The sequence below is a fragment of the Carassius gibelio genome, chromosome A19, assembly GCF_023724105.1.
Source record: "Carassius gibelio isolate Cgi1373 ecotype wild population from Czech Republic chromosome A19, carGib1.2-hapl.c, whole genome shotgun sequence".
NCBI classification, from domain to species: Eukaryota; Metazoa; Chordata; class Actinopteri; order Cypriniformes; family Cyprinidae; genus Carassius; species Carassius gibelio.
Window position 1 is genome coordinate 11,660,898 of NC_068389.1, and position 18,386 is coordinate 11,679,283.

The window sequence follows — 18,386 nt, forward strand, 5'->3', positions numbered from 1 at the left end:
GACACCGAAGACTGGACTAATGATGCTGAAAATTCAGCGGTCATCACAGGAATAAATTACATTTTAAAATATACTAAAATAAACAGATATGCTGAGATCAATGTAATTCCTACAATGTAATGACAAAAAATGAGTTCCCAAAATTAAACCAAAACAAATACTTCACATAATATTTATAAGCAGGCATATAGATGCAGGAATCCAAAAAGGGCCAGATATTATACCTATGTGCAATACAGTATATAAGTAATACTATGCGCATTGGGATTGAGCCTTATGATTAAGTGCACACTTTACGCAGTTCTTTTATAATCATGACTTTCTATACATGTTTTAAATGGGCTATTGGAAATCGAAACACGACTGAACATAACAGGATAATTATCCAACCAAACTTGACCCTATTCTCCAGTTCTCAGCGTGGCTTAACTTGCGCTATTTAAGTATTACATCTGCGAGTTTTCTTTTATTCAAGGAATGAATCAGCAGTTGTGAGGGAAGGGGGAAGAAACAGAATCATTAAATCATCCCAGTGTGAGGTAAACAAATGTTCTGCATAACCAAAATGCATATAAACGAAACAGATTGTCATTCATTGTCACTGAATTGAAATGAGCGACCAGCACATTCTTCAAAATTTCCCACTGCATTCCACAGAAGGAAGGCAAAAGGGTATGAAAATAATACAAAAAAAAATCTTAAAAGCATTGGTCAAACTACTAAAATAGTGTTAAGTACTACTATTTCTTGAAATAAACATTCAGATGACATGCAAGGTCAACAAAAGCCAACTGACTGCTGTTTGTCTTTGTTCTTTTTCCATTCGCTTTCATCCTTGAGAAAACTCCCTGAACTAAATGAGCTGCTATCCTTCAAGAGGAAACTCAGCTGACCCACTAAGACTTTCCCGCCAAGCTTTGGTCTCTCACAGAGCTAAAATAAAACTCACAATTGCACACACAAGGATGAGAGGCAGCCTCTCACTCCCTTATACCGGAATCACCAGCACCCGCTCAGTTCAAATCAGTGACCCAAATCAGTGCAAATATGGGACAGCCACTCTCCCTTCCAGCTATTGTATGTGTGATGTATATTTAGCCTGGGCAGGGAGGTTAATGTGTGTTATATTGTGAACTTGCTGTATTTCCACACTAAAGCACATACATCGATAAGGAGCAGGAACCAAAAGAGAGGGGGAAAGAAAAATTAGGTAATCTTTGTTACCCAGCCAAGGATTGAAGGCAGTCATGCTCCCGTATGAGCAGGTATTGGTGGCTCATCGCCAAGCAACCCGAATGACTTCATGCTAAAAGTTTTCGTTTGATTAGATAATGAACACAGATCTGTTTAGATAAGTCATTCTAAAAATGATAAAATGCTCTTTAATTACATTTACATAATATATACTGTGACAGACAGATCATTTTGTAAACTCCGTGGAGAAGATATTTTGAAGAATGTACACACTGCTCTTTTCCATACAAGTTACAATGAGATTAAAAAATACATATATGCCATGTAATATAATTTATTAAGTCAATGTATAGAAAAGAGCAGCGTGGACATTCTTTGATATGACATGTTGCATGTAAGAATTAATGGTTTTGGAATGGCATGAGGGTGTATAAATTAAGTTTTTGGTTGGACATAATCACAGATTAAAAGGCACTGGTAATCCTGAGGATGAACGTCCACCGCTTGAAGTCATAGTTAGATTCTGAACCAAACTGATCAGACAATTACAAAATGTAAGGCTTTCAAATAAAATCTGGCACCAAATTTAACAAAAAAAATAACCTCCATTCTTGATCCGCAGCCAAAAAAATGTGATGCAGTAATCCAAGATCAGCAGTGATGTATTTCGAGTTCAGTCAGAACAGCCAAAGTGGTTAGTACAGCTCGCCACAGTGTGGTTTAAAAGAGCATCAGACACGGTGCAATGTGGTTATAAAGTGCACCGCTCAGACAAAACAGCAGGAAAGACATCTGTCCAGCACTAGAATCCAAATCCAGACATCAGCCGTACCCCTTGGTCTGTGGCAGATGGGAAAAACATCAAATCCTCGTGTCCAAAAATCACAGAACCGGAAGTGTGTTCTGCAACTCCACAGGGAGAGTTAAGATATCACTGCTGCTCACTGCCAAACTATCAATCTGAAAGCACCTTCTTACACTGATCTAAAACTTAATTTCTTTGGTCCGCCTGTGGGCTCAACCCCAATAGATCCAAAGAGGGGAGCGCTATAGTACAGGTACCTGCCTGTCACTGACATTTTTGATGTTTGGTAGCGTTTGGGTCCTGATCTGAGGCCTTTCTCCTTGTGCGGACTTGATAAAGATGGTTTCTGGACTTCTGGTGTGCTGGAGAACAGGACAGGTCAAATTTGAAGGTTTTTTATTTTTTATTTCTTGTTTCTTGTTGCAAGACGTTTGAGAATGCATTGGTTTGAAGAGCAGAAACTCACCTGTCCATTCGAAGTCACCAATGATCACTTTCTCGCACAGGTCGCACGAGAATCCACCCCCTCTGCTCTGATTGGCTGTGCAGATGGTTGTTCTCCCTGAAATTATTTTAAAAGCAAAAGCCCTAAAATAAAATGACTTATTACTTAAAAATAAATAAATATAACTCTTAAGTAAGAAAATGCCACCAAAAATCACTGACAGGGAACTAGCAACACAAACTATTTTGCAGAACTGCCATGGTTGGGTCCACAAGACAAATGATGAACAGCGGGGTGTGAAGGAGACATTATTTGCCAACTAAACCAGAAAGAAAACAAGTCAAACCTTTTGAAGGCAGCCCAGGATCTCTAGAGCAGGAGTAAGTACAGTAGCCTCCCAATTGGTCACATCTGTCAAATCCAGACCGTAAACTGGTGGCACATTGCTAGCAGGTCCTGAAGAATCGGAAGATAAATTGACAAAAGATGAAACTGATTAAACAGCATCTTGATTAAACCTGCAGAATAAACAAGGAGCAATGTAATGGTCTGAACACTGTACTAAGCTGATGTTCTCAGACAAATTCTAATTGAGTAATGTTAATGTTAAACCTTAGGCTAATGGATAAATTACTTTTATTAACTTCCAGGCTTGAGTGCTTTGGGGAAAACAATGACCATGATTTGCTGGTTAAGGCTAACATACAAGGACTTAAGGTAAAAAAAACTATCATGGGATTCTAAAATGTGTTCATCTAACAATTCAAAATGTTGAAGGCAAAAGGGAAGAAGGGAACAGAATACGTCTGGCTATGGTGTGGTGCAGTGAATCAGTATGGAGAAGTGGGAAGGACCTGCAGCAGCCTGAACCTGCTGAATCACTGCCGCGCAATAATCTCAAACAGCATTCTGACTCTGTCAGCACACTCTGCCTTGCACAACGCTATTGCTCCACGCACATTACAGAAGACATCCACAGATCATGAGAGGCCTGTACATTAAACACATGCAGAGGAAAAAAAGTCACAGACACACAAAAAGCACTTAAACTTCAGAAAATATTAGGTTTATTAGGGTGTTCTGGGTCCAAGTAGAAAAAAAATCTCTTTTCATGATTTGAAGCATCATTCATGTCTGCAGCGCAAATGGTGCAGGCTAAGTTAGGTTCCAAAGTTTAATATTTAGGCTGTTCAAAAAGCCTAGTGTGCTCAGAACTTGTTACAAAAACACTAAACAGGCATTCTGAAATGTTGAGAAAAATGTAAAATACTTTTAACACAAGCCTTTGAGAGAAATAAATCACAATTGGCCGTCTGGAACAGAAGCAATCTTTTGTCATAATCTAAAAATCTGTCTATCAGCAGGAGGGAAACTCATCTCTGTCTTTAAATGAGAGGTCATGACCTGCTGTCATGCTTTACTCACATCCTCTTCCTTGTCTAATTAGACACAACGACCACATTATCCACATCAATTATAGGTTAAACTCCTCAAAACAAGAGAAGAAATGATATAAGAAAGAATAAAAAGCTTCCATTAGCGAAATCCTCTCTTCTCTGACCTTGGCTGTCTGGTGCTGCAATTAAACTCTTACCATATCATACCATAACTCTGACCATATCCTTTAAGCCAACATTAAAGACTCTTGATCTGTTTGGGAATATACAGAATTTTTCAATAATATTACATTCTATGTGCAGTACTGGGGTGGCACCATGTTTTAAATGGTGTCTGGTAGTAATAACTAGTAAATAGAACTGTAATAAACTATTATCATATTCATGGAAAGGGGTTTTACAAGGTATACAAAACCACCTAAGAAAAAACTAAACTAACATGTCCTAAAACAAGGTAGTTTAAAGATAAAATTGGCATTGCCATGGTGCATTGTTGGAGTTTTACAAATTAATAAAGGCAGAAACAAAGTAATTATTGTTAAAAGTATTACTGTCTCAGCTAAAAAGTAAATGTTGCATCTCTAGCCTTTTTTAGTGGCGAAAACAACTTGCTCAGCAATTAACTAATGCAATTTGATTTGATCCAAGAAAGCTAACTCTGGTGACTGAAGTGTCACTATGACCAATTGCAGTGGTTTGGCTCAGGGAGGCTTAATTATGTCCTGGTGAAGACATGAACAGTTAAAATGTTCCGGCTGTGATCACCAGTGTCAAAGCAGCATCTGTCTAGCACAATATTTTTTTGGAGCTGCTATGTTCAAATACTGTCTACAATTAATTAAACAGTCAAACTTTTTTTTTTTTTTTTTTTTCTTGTACACTGAATATGGAAGATCTCTCAAGATGTCTGAAGATGTGTAGACTGTTTATTCATTCATATTACCGCATTGCACAATAGTGCTATAAAAATGGAGTGTTTGCATACAAGAAGACTGTTACACATTTTTTTCATATTTGAGAATTTCTTATTTATTTTTTTACAGGAAGAAATCTGACCTCTTACAATTTGCAGAATGCATTTTGACAACCTTCTGGGGTCAAACATTTCTGAAATTGTAAAACTAACACTAAGCACTAACAAACATGATTTCTTGTTAGTACAAAACTGCTGCATTTACAACTGCTACTATATATTTTTTGCTGTTTAAACCCTTTTAAGAGATCACAAGCAGCCCAGCTCAAAAGGACAACAACCGACAATTTAGGAAAGTCACAATTTCACAAGGACACTGCTGATAATATCATCCAGCCTTCACACCTGTTTGCCTGAGGCACGTTACAGAAGTCTAGCACTGTCACAGAGAAACATGCACTGAAAACACCTTGAAAATGCAAGACGGCTCTTAGTTTAAAAAACAAAACAAAACATACTATGCATTTTATGTAGATCACGCTTTTGCAAAGTACATATTATAGTTAAATGCTTACTGCAGAAAATCTAATTCTTTGTCAAACAGTTCCACCACATCTGGCAAAAAGGATGCAACAGTTTCTAATTTGACCCTGGGCCAACAACTGGAATGACTCCAAATGCAGTTTACTTCCTTATCACCCTGTGCTTGTTTACAATTACTGCAAAACCACATGACACCACAAAGTATGACATAATCCTGAAACACAACAACAACAACATCCATAATATTAAACAAGCACAATAAAATAATTATAATGCGACAGGTATTCAGAAAACCTGAATGACAACCAAATAATAAAATGCATATTGTTCAAAAAATATTCATAGTATATCATTACATTTATTACAATTATGATTTTAATATACCTCAAATACATACTGTATCAAATATAATAAATTATATATATATTTTTTTTTAATTGTTGGAAAGTAAAAGCACTAATAGCTTTTTGCTTAAGCTCACCAAATATAATTTTTTCAATAAATCAAAACCAATTACTTCCAACTCAACAAAGATTTCCCAGCAAAAAAAAAACACTGAAAGTATGGATCATGACAATGTTTCATGCACCAAATGAGATCCAAACAGCATTATAGGATTAACTCCTTTTAAATTGCCTGCACATGTTTCGCATTGGCATCAAACACTCAGGTGTTCCTTCACACAAGCAACCCAGCGTCCCACTTAGCTGATGTAAAGCATCTCTTTAGCCCAAACTGAACCGTGTTGCTTCTTGCTTTCAGTCACTTTTAATCAAAGAAAGTTGTACAGTCTTTGTCTGCTATTGTGCTTATCAGAAAAGAGCGGCAGCAGGTGGGCCTGCACAGAGACACCTGGCCTACCTGAGCCATGTGGGGAGTGGTAAAGGATTTTCTTTTTTTTGTACCTTTACCTACCTCTTTAAACTTCTACCTCTCCATCTCTCTCTCTCTCTCTCTCTCTCTCTCTGGGGTATTTTAATTAGAGGGAACAGGGCAACGATGGCCATCTGGGGGTAAACAGATGCTGAACGGAGGCCTTTCCCTCCTGTCCAAAATTAAAATCTCAGTGAAATCTAAATCAAGTAATCTCGCGGACTTGAATGGTGGAAAAGACCAGATTACAAGGGTTTCTAAGCACAGTGATCTCAATTATCTGCATCAATGAGGTGCTGCCTCTCCAGCACACCCACGGAAGGCAGACGTACATCTGCCATCTCTTAAAATCTGAAAAGACCCCTCGCTCACCAAATGGCAGATCCACTAGAGTCTCTGAAGTCATGGGCATCAGGAAACTCACCGAGCAGACACACCTGCTGCTGTTTGTGTGATAAGAGAGCCTAGGGCAAGAAAGGATGAAAGTAGATATGGATTTCAACACAGGACACCTGTTGCAATGCTGGATGACTGTAGGACTTTGTCAGTCATCTTTGGACATTCCAAACAGGAAGTGAGTGGTATGAAATTGAGTGGCCACGAGGCGTAATCATCAGACTTCCAGCTGTAGGTTGCAGCCAACACATCAGCAGTTGTGTTTTTGCTTCTCTCATCCCTTAATCTCATTTACACTTGCATCGCATTAAGATTATGTGGCAGTCTTCATCTACACAGTACTTCTCTGTATGCCATCTCACAAGGTCATCAACACACATTTATGTATATAAATGCACACAAAGACCCATTCGCAAGCAGCTGGCAGCAGTCTTGTAGTAGGACTGTATTTTAAGGAGTGCGGGGGTGTGTCCCGAGGTGTGCAGAGTGTAAGGGGAGACTTTTCTATGTCGCACCTGTTGCGCATCCCACTCAGGTTTCCCCTATCGTTGACAAAAGGCAAGAGACTGTTATTTAACGCTCACGTTGCCACCCTGAGCCGTCAACTGAGTCGTTGTCACAGTTACCCCCCAAGCTGCTCGGCCCAATCTCCCTGGGGAAGTATAGGGAGATATGGAGCTCAGGTTCACCCTAATCCCAAATTCAGCTGTTACACTGTCAACAGAAGGGTTCAAAATGGGCTCAGCTCTACAAGGAAGCGTGCTGACATTTGAGCTGGCTAATGGCTGCAAATCAGTTAATTTTAATAACGGTGGCACATCACAAGAACTTATTTTTCCAAAAAAAGTTTTGACTGCTCTTAGAGTAATGTTCCCTTCTTGGGCCAACATGATCAATATACCAAACCAAACCTTAGAGCGCAATTCACAAATAAATATTCGACTGAAAAATTAAAGAAGAATTGTTGATTGCCCCATAGAGGCCAGGAGGACAATGAACCCAAGTTTGCTCTCAATGACCCCACAGTCTTTATCCCCTAGAGGCCACACCACAGACTCCAACCTCCTGCCACCAATCTGAATTCCTAGCAGTACACTAATGCCTGCAGGATTAGACCGGTCAGCTGAGGGCCCCATGAGGTGCTGGGATGTGTGGGGTGCGGAGGGAGGGATCAGTTAGGCCACTGACAGACAGCCACAGGAGCTTAACCATACCAAAAGCAGGTCAGACTCCCAATAGGGTCTAGCCACAGACATGTACTCTAAGACTGCACTTGCACAAGTGACGTCACTTGCAATCTTTTTACTTTGAATCACCCAACATTTCACAACAGTAACCAGGTGGTGAAGACAATTAATCAATCAATCAATAAATAAATAAATAAAAAAGAGGAAGTCTTAGAGTGCATGTGCATGTCGGCAGAGCCAGCAAAGTGTAGGAGAGTGTTGGGAATGGCTAGACTTACCACTGGGTTTGACCGGGCTGCAGCCCATGGGCCCCGCTGTGTAGGGGGCCCCGCCTTTCTCCATTTATGTTTGTTTGATTTGGTCAGTTATATGCTACTAAGAAATTATTAGCCGCATTTCCACTGAGCATGCAAGGGCTAAACAGGTCAGCCGGGGCTAACAGCTTCCAACTGTGACCTCCAAGGCCATAATCAAACAGTGTTAACTGGTATTAATCATTATTTCACACAGGAGGAGGACACACGCACTGAATTGCATCTGTGCCAAATAATTTGATCACATGGCTACTTTAAACAGCTCCATTAAGCCTTTAGCCCAAAAGATAGTGATACATTCTCATATGTTCATGACTCATTTCTTTAGAGGATGATTGTACAGTATATTATATTAATGTTCCACTAAATTATGTGATCTGAAGAGTTTTGGGTGCTTGCTCTCATCACGCATATTGGGCAGAAATGTCTTCAAAATTATTAAAAATAAATAAAAATGGCCATTTAGGAGTTCCTGAAATAATGATACAGGACAAATATTCATATTAAAATAGTAGCTTATTATTTCATTTTTGACATATTAAATTTTTTCTACAATTAAATGTTATATTTAAACTTAATTTATGCAGAATTCATCTATGGATTTTGTTGATAGTGATTTAATTTAATTGATAATAGCCAACATGTCTTATTATTTTGATTGAAATTACTGATTAAATTTAAGAATCTGACATAAAAGGACAATACATTTTTATAATACTAATACACCCGTTTTTTTTTTTTGCTCAGAGTAATTTTCAGGGTTTTGGTTTCTCAACTGATTTAATAATACATCTCAATTTTGATGAGACAAGTTGCATATAATTTGTACTAGATATAAACCTCAAAGCATGTGTGAATCTTTGTACATATGTAGTGTATAGGTCTAGGGCCCAAACATAACCGCAAGTCCAGGGACCCCCAGCCCCCCAGTCCTGCCCTGGTGGTGATGGATACAAGGGGCTCAATGAGGACGAAACAACCAAGAGTTGTGACTTGAGACAGACTGGCCTGCTGAACTGTGTTAAGTAAGGCAACAAATAGGTGACCCGAGTTCAGCTGGTTCTTAGAAACCTAATAGTAGTGTTGTAGCACTCTCACTCCAGGTAAGATCAGACTCTGTCTCAAATCTGTCTCAAGTTTGAGACCATATTTTCAGAAGCATGTGAACTCGGCATTGGATTTGGAGCTGGTCTCGAATAGTCATAGAAGATATTGTCTGGAACTCTGCCTTGAGACGGACTGACTAAAGAGGAAATTTAGAGAGAAATTGTGTCAGGTATACTGTATAAATGGAGTAGAAACTTACTGCGCTACAGGACTGAACACTGATTAAAGTGCCAGAGATGATCTAGTGAAGATGATGACCAAAAGGCTCCTCCTCATATAACTCAAGAGGTGAGGAGAGGCCATGGAGGAAGGCCACTTTCAAAGACATCTCACCTAATGCTGCCTTTGTGTGTAGGGTCCGGCCACATATGGCGAGACACAAAACTACTCTTAATGAGGGCTAGCCACTGTCTCTGCCTAATCTCATTAGGGCTAACAGGATTGCTGGTAGTCTCTGTAGGGATGAGGAGCAAGGGGTAATCCAGTCCACGATCCTCAGAAACAGGGGTCAGAGCCCAAAGTGAATGCCCGGATAATGTTGGGAGGAACAGTCCAGTTAATGGAGGCTATATACTAGTTTAGCGGAAATCTAAGGTATACCGAAGACTTAGGTCAAAGCTGAAATGTGTACAGAAAGTAGAGTAAGATACGTTAAGAACCAGAAAGAGAACAAGTGGAAGAAATTAATATTTAAATGAAAACTGCCATGTCATGACCAGAAATGTACAAGTTCTTGAGTTTAAGTCAGGAAGGTTTGGAACAACATGCTGTCTGACAATACGATTATTATTTTTGGATGAATTATTCATGCATAGCTTTTATTAACAGGATGAGTTGTAGCATTCTGTCTGTACTATTGTTTTATTTTTTTGGTTTACGTACATATGCATCAAGCAGTCCACTATGCCACACCTCAATGTTTTTTCAGCATCTCACTCTACAACCAACAAGTTAAAAATAGTTTAACTTTTAACAACCCCACCCTTGGGACTCCTGCCTGCATTTGTCCCAATCTTTCTAGTTGTTTCTGTATACAAGATAAACCAAAACACAACTCAACCTGTGTAAACGTCCCATGTGCCACACACATAAACACCATCCTTTTAAATTTACAGCTTTTATTATGTGAACAACTATCAGTACATACTCTATTCTTATGAAGTGCCCTTCACTTCCTTTCTCTAGATAAACTTCACACCCTGATGTCACCAGCACACACATACACACACAGCTGTTCATCCATTGAAGGGTTCGCTGATGTGGCTGTTGTCTGTTAGGAAGTAAAAGTACAAACTGTTCTGACTGACCGTGTCTTGAAACACCCAAGCTTTACAAGTATTTGATCTTTTATCAACCCAAGGCCAGTAAATACCGAACCCTGAGCCTTGGAATTTGGAGACGGTCTGTAAGGGAGGGGTAACCTTCAAACACACACACTGTATTTCTACACAGCCGTTTGTGTGTTTAATGGTCTGTGTGAAGTCCATCTCCTTAAAACGTGATCCTGTGATTAACTGACCATTGGACCATTATGAAAGAAAACTAAAAAAGGCACACATACACAGCTCCAGTAACCTCTGAGTGTGACTTAAGCCAATATACAACAGACAAGCCAAGAGTGAAGCCAACATGTAATGTGCATCAATGAACTAATAACTCAGATGAGGGGACTGTGGCTGCAATACCTGTGATCCAAATTAAAGCCAGTGGCTACAATGCACTAGCACAGCTGTGTTGTTACAGAGCATCCAGCAGCAGAGACCGTACCTCACACATCATTAAACTCTCAAACGCAAGCAACAGGATGGAAAGGGGAAAAGAAGTCACCCTAAAGGTTTCATGCAGTGCAATTCCATGAATTTATTCCAGGAATCTTATGGCTAGAATTACCTGCAGTATGGTACCTGCAGCACCCAAACTTAGAAAAGAGTGTATGTTGAGTGAGACTTACTCTTGAGGAATCGGTTGCGGACCCATTTGTTCTGTTTTCAGGCGTAGCGGCGGGTCGCCTGCTTGAGCGACTCGATCCCTGTGACAGGGGGAGGATATAACAAGATCGATACATGAATGTCACACAAAGTACTATGTGAGATGTTTGTGGGAGAAGAAAAGTAAGAAATAGTCATGGTTTCAGAGCACACCGAACTGTGTCTGGGTTCTACAACAGCAAAATTAAGTCAAATGTAAGATTTTTGACAAATATTGGGATTTGAATTTTTTATTTTCTATATATGAAACCTTTCACTTGACCTGTGTGTGCGTAACCTGCTTTTAGAGCATTTCATCCCCCTTTAAAAAAATGAATAAATTGCCAGTGCCACTACACAGGACTATGGTGAGCAACTACCGAGCCTATAGGTATAGATAGATATTTGTAACACTGGTGAGTCAGCTAAAAGGATAAACACCTGCATCCCAACTTAATCTACGCATTTCTAAAGGAAAATATATAAATAAATAAATTTAAATTCAATCCCATAATGGACCGGTCACCAGTGTAAAGATGACAAAATATATTAATATGGTCCTTTTTTTGGGGTACCTGTCAACAATCAAGCAGCTTTATTCTGGACAATCTGTAATCGTGACAGCATGGATTGACTAATCCCTATATACAGGGAATTACAGTAGTCCAGCCGAGAAGACACAAAAGCAAAAATTACACCTACATTTTTTACCATGAATTTACCATGAATAGATAAAGGGCCTAAATCAATATTAGTGGACCCAGATGCATTGGAGTGTGCAAAAACAATAGTCTCAGTTTTACATTCATTTAGGTGCAGAAAATTTACAGCCAACAATTTATTCAAGTCCTTTAAAGTTGCACTCAGCAAATTTTGCCAAACGATGTTGCTATCTGAAAACATCGAAACAAACGCGCCCATACCCCAACAGGACCTCACCCCTATTTACACAACCCTGGCATCGACGATGGCAGTATCTGCTATGGCTGCTGGCTGAGAGTATGATGTCATCAATAATTGAAAGTAACACTTTTAAAAGTAGGATATTGCAATACCTTTTAAGTGCAGATATATCATGCAACACTACAGTAGTCAACAGAACAGAGTGCAGCCCATTCAATTTGAAGCACAGAGAAAATGCAGACTAAATTAACCATTTTCTTTTTTAAACACTTTTAAAAAAATGATTTCCTATGATGGCAAATCTGAATTCTCAGAAGCCATTGCTCCTGTCTCAAGTATAACGTGACCCTTCAGAAATCATTCTAATATGCTGATTTGTTGCTCAAGACACATTTCTTCTCATTATCAATGCTGAAAACAGTTGCTGCTTCATATTTTTGTGGAAACCATGACACATTTCTAACCAGAATCCAAATGCAGGTACAAATGTTCCATCAGATCCCAAAGCAAACCACAAATGGTGCTAATATACACGATTCTAACCTTTATCTCCATATTGAAATCTCATTTGGCTAGACAGGGATTTACGTGAATATGTTAAACTACTTCCTATCTGGGCTCACAGGAAGCAGAACCCCCACAAAACATAAATGCAATTCAAAATCCATCATATAAACAGCAGTGCAACACTAACGAATCCAAGAGCAGTACTGTTGACATCATGGCCTATTGATAAAGTCAGTAATGCTCAGCACTCAACACTAGCAATCCGCACTTATGAGCTTTCAACAGACATAAGTGCCGTTATGAGTTCTGCAACTTTCATGCTTAGCACGCCGGTAATTGATCTTGACACCGATCCAACTGACTGACTGACAGAAAAAGCAAGAGAGAAAGAGAGAGAGACGTCTCCCTCTCTACAGCCCCTCAGCAGCTGTTAACGGAGACTGAGAGCAATGAACTTGTCTGATGGTGGAAGTCATATTTTTGTATTACAATGATGATGTAATGATAATTTGAATCACTGTTGGACCTAGTGTTTTTGCTTTGTGTTTTGTTTAAAAGCTGCTTTGTTTGACGGTTACAAAAAAACCTGCTTGGAAGAGCATGAGAATATTTTCAGGATGAGTGTCTGAGATTGGGTTTGCTCTGTTTTGTGCGAAGTCAGGAAAGGTTTCATAACTGGTCTCATGCAGAGAAATTTCAAGAACATCAACATTCTCACTATGTTCTCAAGGCCTGAACTGACAGCTGTTTATAGTTGAACAACAAAAGACTGAAGACATTCAAGTTCAAGCAAAATGAAAAGGAGAATGAATCCTTACCTTTAATCATCAGTTTGTCACGTTCTTCCTGACTGATGTTCTCACTTGCTGTCAGGTACTCGTGAAACTCTTTAAAGCCAATAGACTGGAATATGCCATGCTGATAGTCCTGACTGCAAACATACAGGAGAAAACTAAATTCCTTACCTACACTGAATTACCATTATTCATGCACAAAAACTGAAGGACTACAGTACATTTGTACTAAAGTAAATGTAATTGATTTTTGACCAAAACGCTAGAATGCTCTGGGTTTTTCTCAGGGTGTTTAGTAATAAATAAATAAATAAAAAAGATAGGAAAACTGGTCCCAAACTTTTAAACAGTAGTGTAAATGCATGCTATACAATGTGTGAATAAATAAATAAATACCAATATAACAATAACAGAAACATTTCTGTACACGGTTTTAAAGCAGCAATAATTTAATGAAAATAAAAATAAAAATAAAATTGAGGAATAAAATAAAATTTTTCAGAACCATCAACAGCTCACATTTTTAAAATGCACTTCATTATACAAACACCTAAAGCTACAGTAATTAAACCGAGACTAAACAACAAAGTTTTTCCTTTTAAACGTTTCATATCAATGTTACTTCATAGCTATAACAGAATTGAAAAGAACAATATCATAAGTATTAGACCCTATAGGCCAACTCAAGGGTGAAATCAAATTTAATGTTTAATGGGTCTCAATTTTACATGATAACGTAGTCGCTGGGTGCATCAGAACACCAGCCCCTGGGGTAAAAATGAGTCGTCATACAGCTCAGAAAACAGATTTGTCCCTCATAGGGACACAGACTGTGCAGCGGGGGAGGGGGGTCTATTGACAGTACAGAGTGAGATAGACCAAGAGGGAATGGAAAAGAAAGACAGACAGAGTCTGACCTTGCTGCTTTGTGACCGCTCCCAATGTAAGGTAAGAGCGCTGGCGGAAGGACGGTAGATGCAGAAAAAATAAGAGAAAAAGGGGAGGAAGAGAGTGGGATGACGTGAGGAAAGAGGAGAAAAGAGCTTGGCTGGCAAATCTGCCAATGAAGACGTCTCAGAGGGAAGGGTTGTGTGCGTTTGGCTGGACGGTGTGCCTGGCATTCGGCCATCAATCAGCAGAAGCCACACCCACAGCGGCCCAACCCCAGACACTGCTGTGTCATCAACATTCACATAGACACAGACACACTGCAGTGCAGTCCATCCACTAACATCCCCGCACAACAGAGCATGCGACAGCACTAACTATCAATAATTAATCACCTTTTCTAACAAATATTGCTAGTGCATCAGTAAATACGGTCTAAACCATGGGATACAGCATCATGGGCTTCGCTGATGTTCTGATTGCTAAAAGATCTGAACATTACAGCTGAATCTGCTGTGCCATATATCTATAGCCCGACTACAGTGTCATTGGTGGATGGTGGGGCAATTCTATGTGGTTGCTAGGGTGTTTTGGTTGGGTGGCTACCAGGCCATTTCCATCTGATTCCTATCCTGTTATGAGCGGTTGCATGGTCATATCTATGTGAGGGTGTTATGAGTGGTTGCTTGGGCATTTCCATATAACTGTTAGGCTGTTATAAGTGGTTGCCAGGGCATTTTTATATAATTGCTAGGCTGTTATAAGATGTTGCCAGGGCATTTCCATATAACTGTTAGGCTGTTATAAGTGGTTGCATGGGCATATCTATGTGAGGATGCTGTGAGTGGTTCCTATTGGGCCATTATGAGTGGTTTCCAAGGTGTTTCTAAAAATTGTTTGGGTGTCTGAGCAGATGCCATGGAGTCCAGGGAGTCATGCATTTATCGTCAACAATTCCACTGATGTCTGAACCTCAAAAGATGTGGGATAAGTTATGTCTCAAAGTTTAACACTGAGTTATGCCTTTGAGGAGCATACTACAAAGATATGCTGTCATGGCATTGACTGTCCTTGAGAACATTACATTACAGTTCATTTTAATCTTATATTTACATATACATATATGCATGATGATAGTTATAGTCTTATAGTCTAATGAAATGTAAATATCAGTCTATTAGATAACAGGCCCTGAATCACAGTCTAACGCTAATGTCACGGCCACATCAAATGTTAGTCAGCAGTTTGGACGAATTCATTACTTGTATATTCAAAAAGCATACACGTGTAAGTGCAACCACTCGTTACTCCATGTACTCGGACATCCTGGCCTTAAAAAGGGTTTGAAGATTAGTGAGGTCAGGGATGGGGTTAGGAATTGTGCTAAAATAACACCTACAAAAACAACTGTAATATAAACAAGGGATAAACGCTAGTGGTCAACCGATATATATCACCAAGGCCGATATATCGGACGATATTTGCCATTTTTCAAATGTCGGCATCGGCTGATAAATCTTTCTGCTTGGCCGATGTGTTTGAGGCGGGGTTTTTATTATGATGGCACTGAGAGTGCACAGTGCTCACACTCTCTCTCTTGTTCGTCTTCATTATTAACAGTTCTGTCTAATATGGATAAAAGTCTGTTTAATAATCAGATAAAATGGTTAAACAAAGGAATTAATATATAAAGAAAGTATTATAACGATTGCTTTTGTATTAGGCCTGTTAGTAATAGAAAGGCAAACATTATAATACTTTCTCGTTTGCCGTCAGCATTAAGCAAATATACATATATATCATTTAAACAAATCTTTGAATGACTAATTACTATTTAATTTCACAAACCTTGCCAAATTAGTCGAATCCAGCTGTGGGTTCTCTGCGTGATGGTCAGTTAGTGTGAAATGAATGCTTAAACCCTCTGGAGTCTAAGGGTATTTTTGGGGCCTGGAGAAGTTTTGTCATGCCCTGACATTTGTGCTTTTAGATGTTTCTTATAAACTTTTAACTAAACAAAAACAACAACAACAACAAAAACATGCATTTATTGTTATTATTATTATCATCATTATTATTCTTATTATTATTGAAAAGAGCTGATAATATTTTTTTCAGGTTTTTTAGGGGGGTAAATTGAAAGAACAGCATTGTTTGTTACTTTGTTACAGTTACATTTATTTGTTACATTTATATTATTTACATCAAGCTTTTGAATTGTATATTATTGTATATTGTTATTGAAACTTAATATTTCACTGGATTATACATTTAGTCAGGAATTATAGTTTGGAAAAAGTCTTTGGAAAAAGTCTAACTAGTGAAAAGTTTACAAGTTATGTGAAAACTATAGTAGAAGTATATAAATAAATAAAAACAGACTTACTCATGTTTATGATCTCTGCTGAATAAAGTGCTTCATTCTTTTTTTCTGAGGAAATCCAAATCTCAAATCCTCAACCACATCACATCTTTTTGGGGTGAATTATGTATTATTCCTCTTATCGCAAAGCAAACAGTAAAATAAAAACATTAAAGAACAGTCTGGCTGCGTTGTTTTCTGTTGTGTGCCGTATTCAAGCCGCGCACTTCAGTGAAACATTAGAATCTGAATAGCGTGTTCAGAGTGGGGACGTGGTCACATTAGAAGATAATGAAGGGAGATGTGAAAAATGGACATCGTGTTGTTCTCATATGGATTACTTTATCAGAATATTTGTTTTCGGGCAGCACTTGTTTAGTTTAAAAGTACACATGTCAAGATTTTTATAGATATTTCTCTCATGTCTCTAGCCGGAGCTACTTCTCTCTGTTTATGTCTATGAAGAATCACAAAGGTGCTGGGTTACTCCGCCGCGGTACACCCGAAGCAATCTAAAATAGTCAGAATATAAACACTTATTATAGGTGCACCCTAGTGATTCAGGACAAGCTAAAAACACGGTTTGGAAAATGGATTCATGGTGTACTCGCTTATTATGTTCATTTTTCTACATTTTGAACACAAACAAAGTTACGGACCGCAGCTCTGATTGGTTATTTTTTACCGGGAGCGCATGACTTTCTGCAAATGGCAATAGGACCACTGGGAGGAGCCAGAGGAGCTTGATTTTTTTCACAGATTATCTGTCTCATATTCTACTGTAAGGACATAATGACAGGTTTAATAAATATGTAAAAAATATTTTTTTACAAAGGTTCCCTACAGCACCTTTAATCGATTCCAGAGGGTTAACTTAAAAGGTCTGATGTGCATAACCGGTTCAGCCTGTAAAAACATCGCTTTCTTGTATTTCTCTGACAGATTAAGAAAGGAAAAGACAGCTGTGCTGCTTTTGTGTCAGGCAGCTTGTGTGAGATAAGTTTCACATGGTTCATTCAGAGGTAATTCAAGGATTATACATAAAAAAAGCTCCAAAACTAGAGGTGTATTATTTACAAATTACTAGTAAAATGAAGTTATTATAGATACTGATGAATCTATCAAGCCAACAACAAATTATGACAGCCTATATTTAAGCTGCTATTTTTTTATCCTCTGAAATGGATGTAAGACAATGTAATATTCAAGTTAGCATATTAGGTTATGCGTTGCTATAACATTAGAAGTGTTTAGTTTCATAAACTGTTTATCGTAAATCTAAAAAGTTCTGTTTCACAAGAGTGAGAAGCTACCTGTTCTCTTTGATCTTCTTGTCATTGAGGCGTTGGTGAAAATCTTTGAGCTCATCAATCAGCCCAAGTGACAACATCTGATCCACACGCTTGTCCAAACTCTCATCCAGAGCTACAGAAGAGGAAAAATGAGAATATTAAATAAGGATATGGCAGACATATTATAGTGCCAATCTACCACGGAGCTACAGTACCATTAATTTTGTAGTGCAGCCAGAAGATGCAAGGGTCCTGGTACCGTAAGGGAACCCCAAGACAATCTCCTCCATCCTGTCCTTGCTGATCCTCCAAAAGCCGACTGTGTGGAACTCCAGTGTCCATATAAACCTGAAGACTCCTGTTCATCAATTAACCCATCAACTGACCATCTAAAAATACCATATATGACTTCAGTTAAATTAGCAATGAATTTCTCAAATGCATTTGAAAGATTTACACATGCCAAATATTCTCTTAGCTGAACATATTATTTGAAAAG

The 18,386-nt window shown here is 38.6% G+C and overlaps 1 pseudogene; it reads right to left on the reverse strand.

Moving 5' to 3' along the window:
• Positions 1-1,359: 1,359 nt before the first annotated feature.
• Positions 1,360-18,386, reverse strand: part of LOC127935566 (tRNA dimethylallyltransferase-like) — a 38,512-nt pseudogene continuing 21,485 nt past the window's right edge.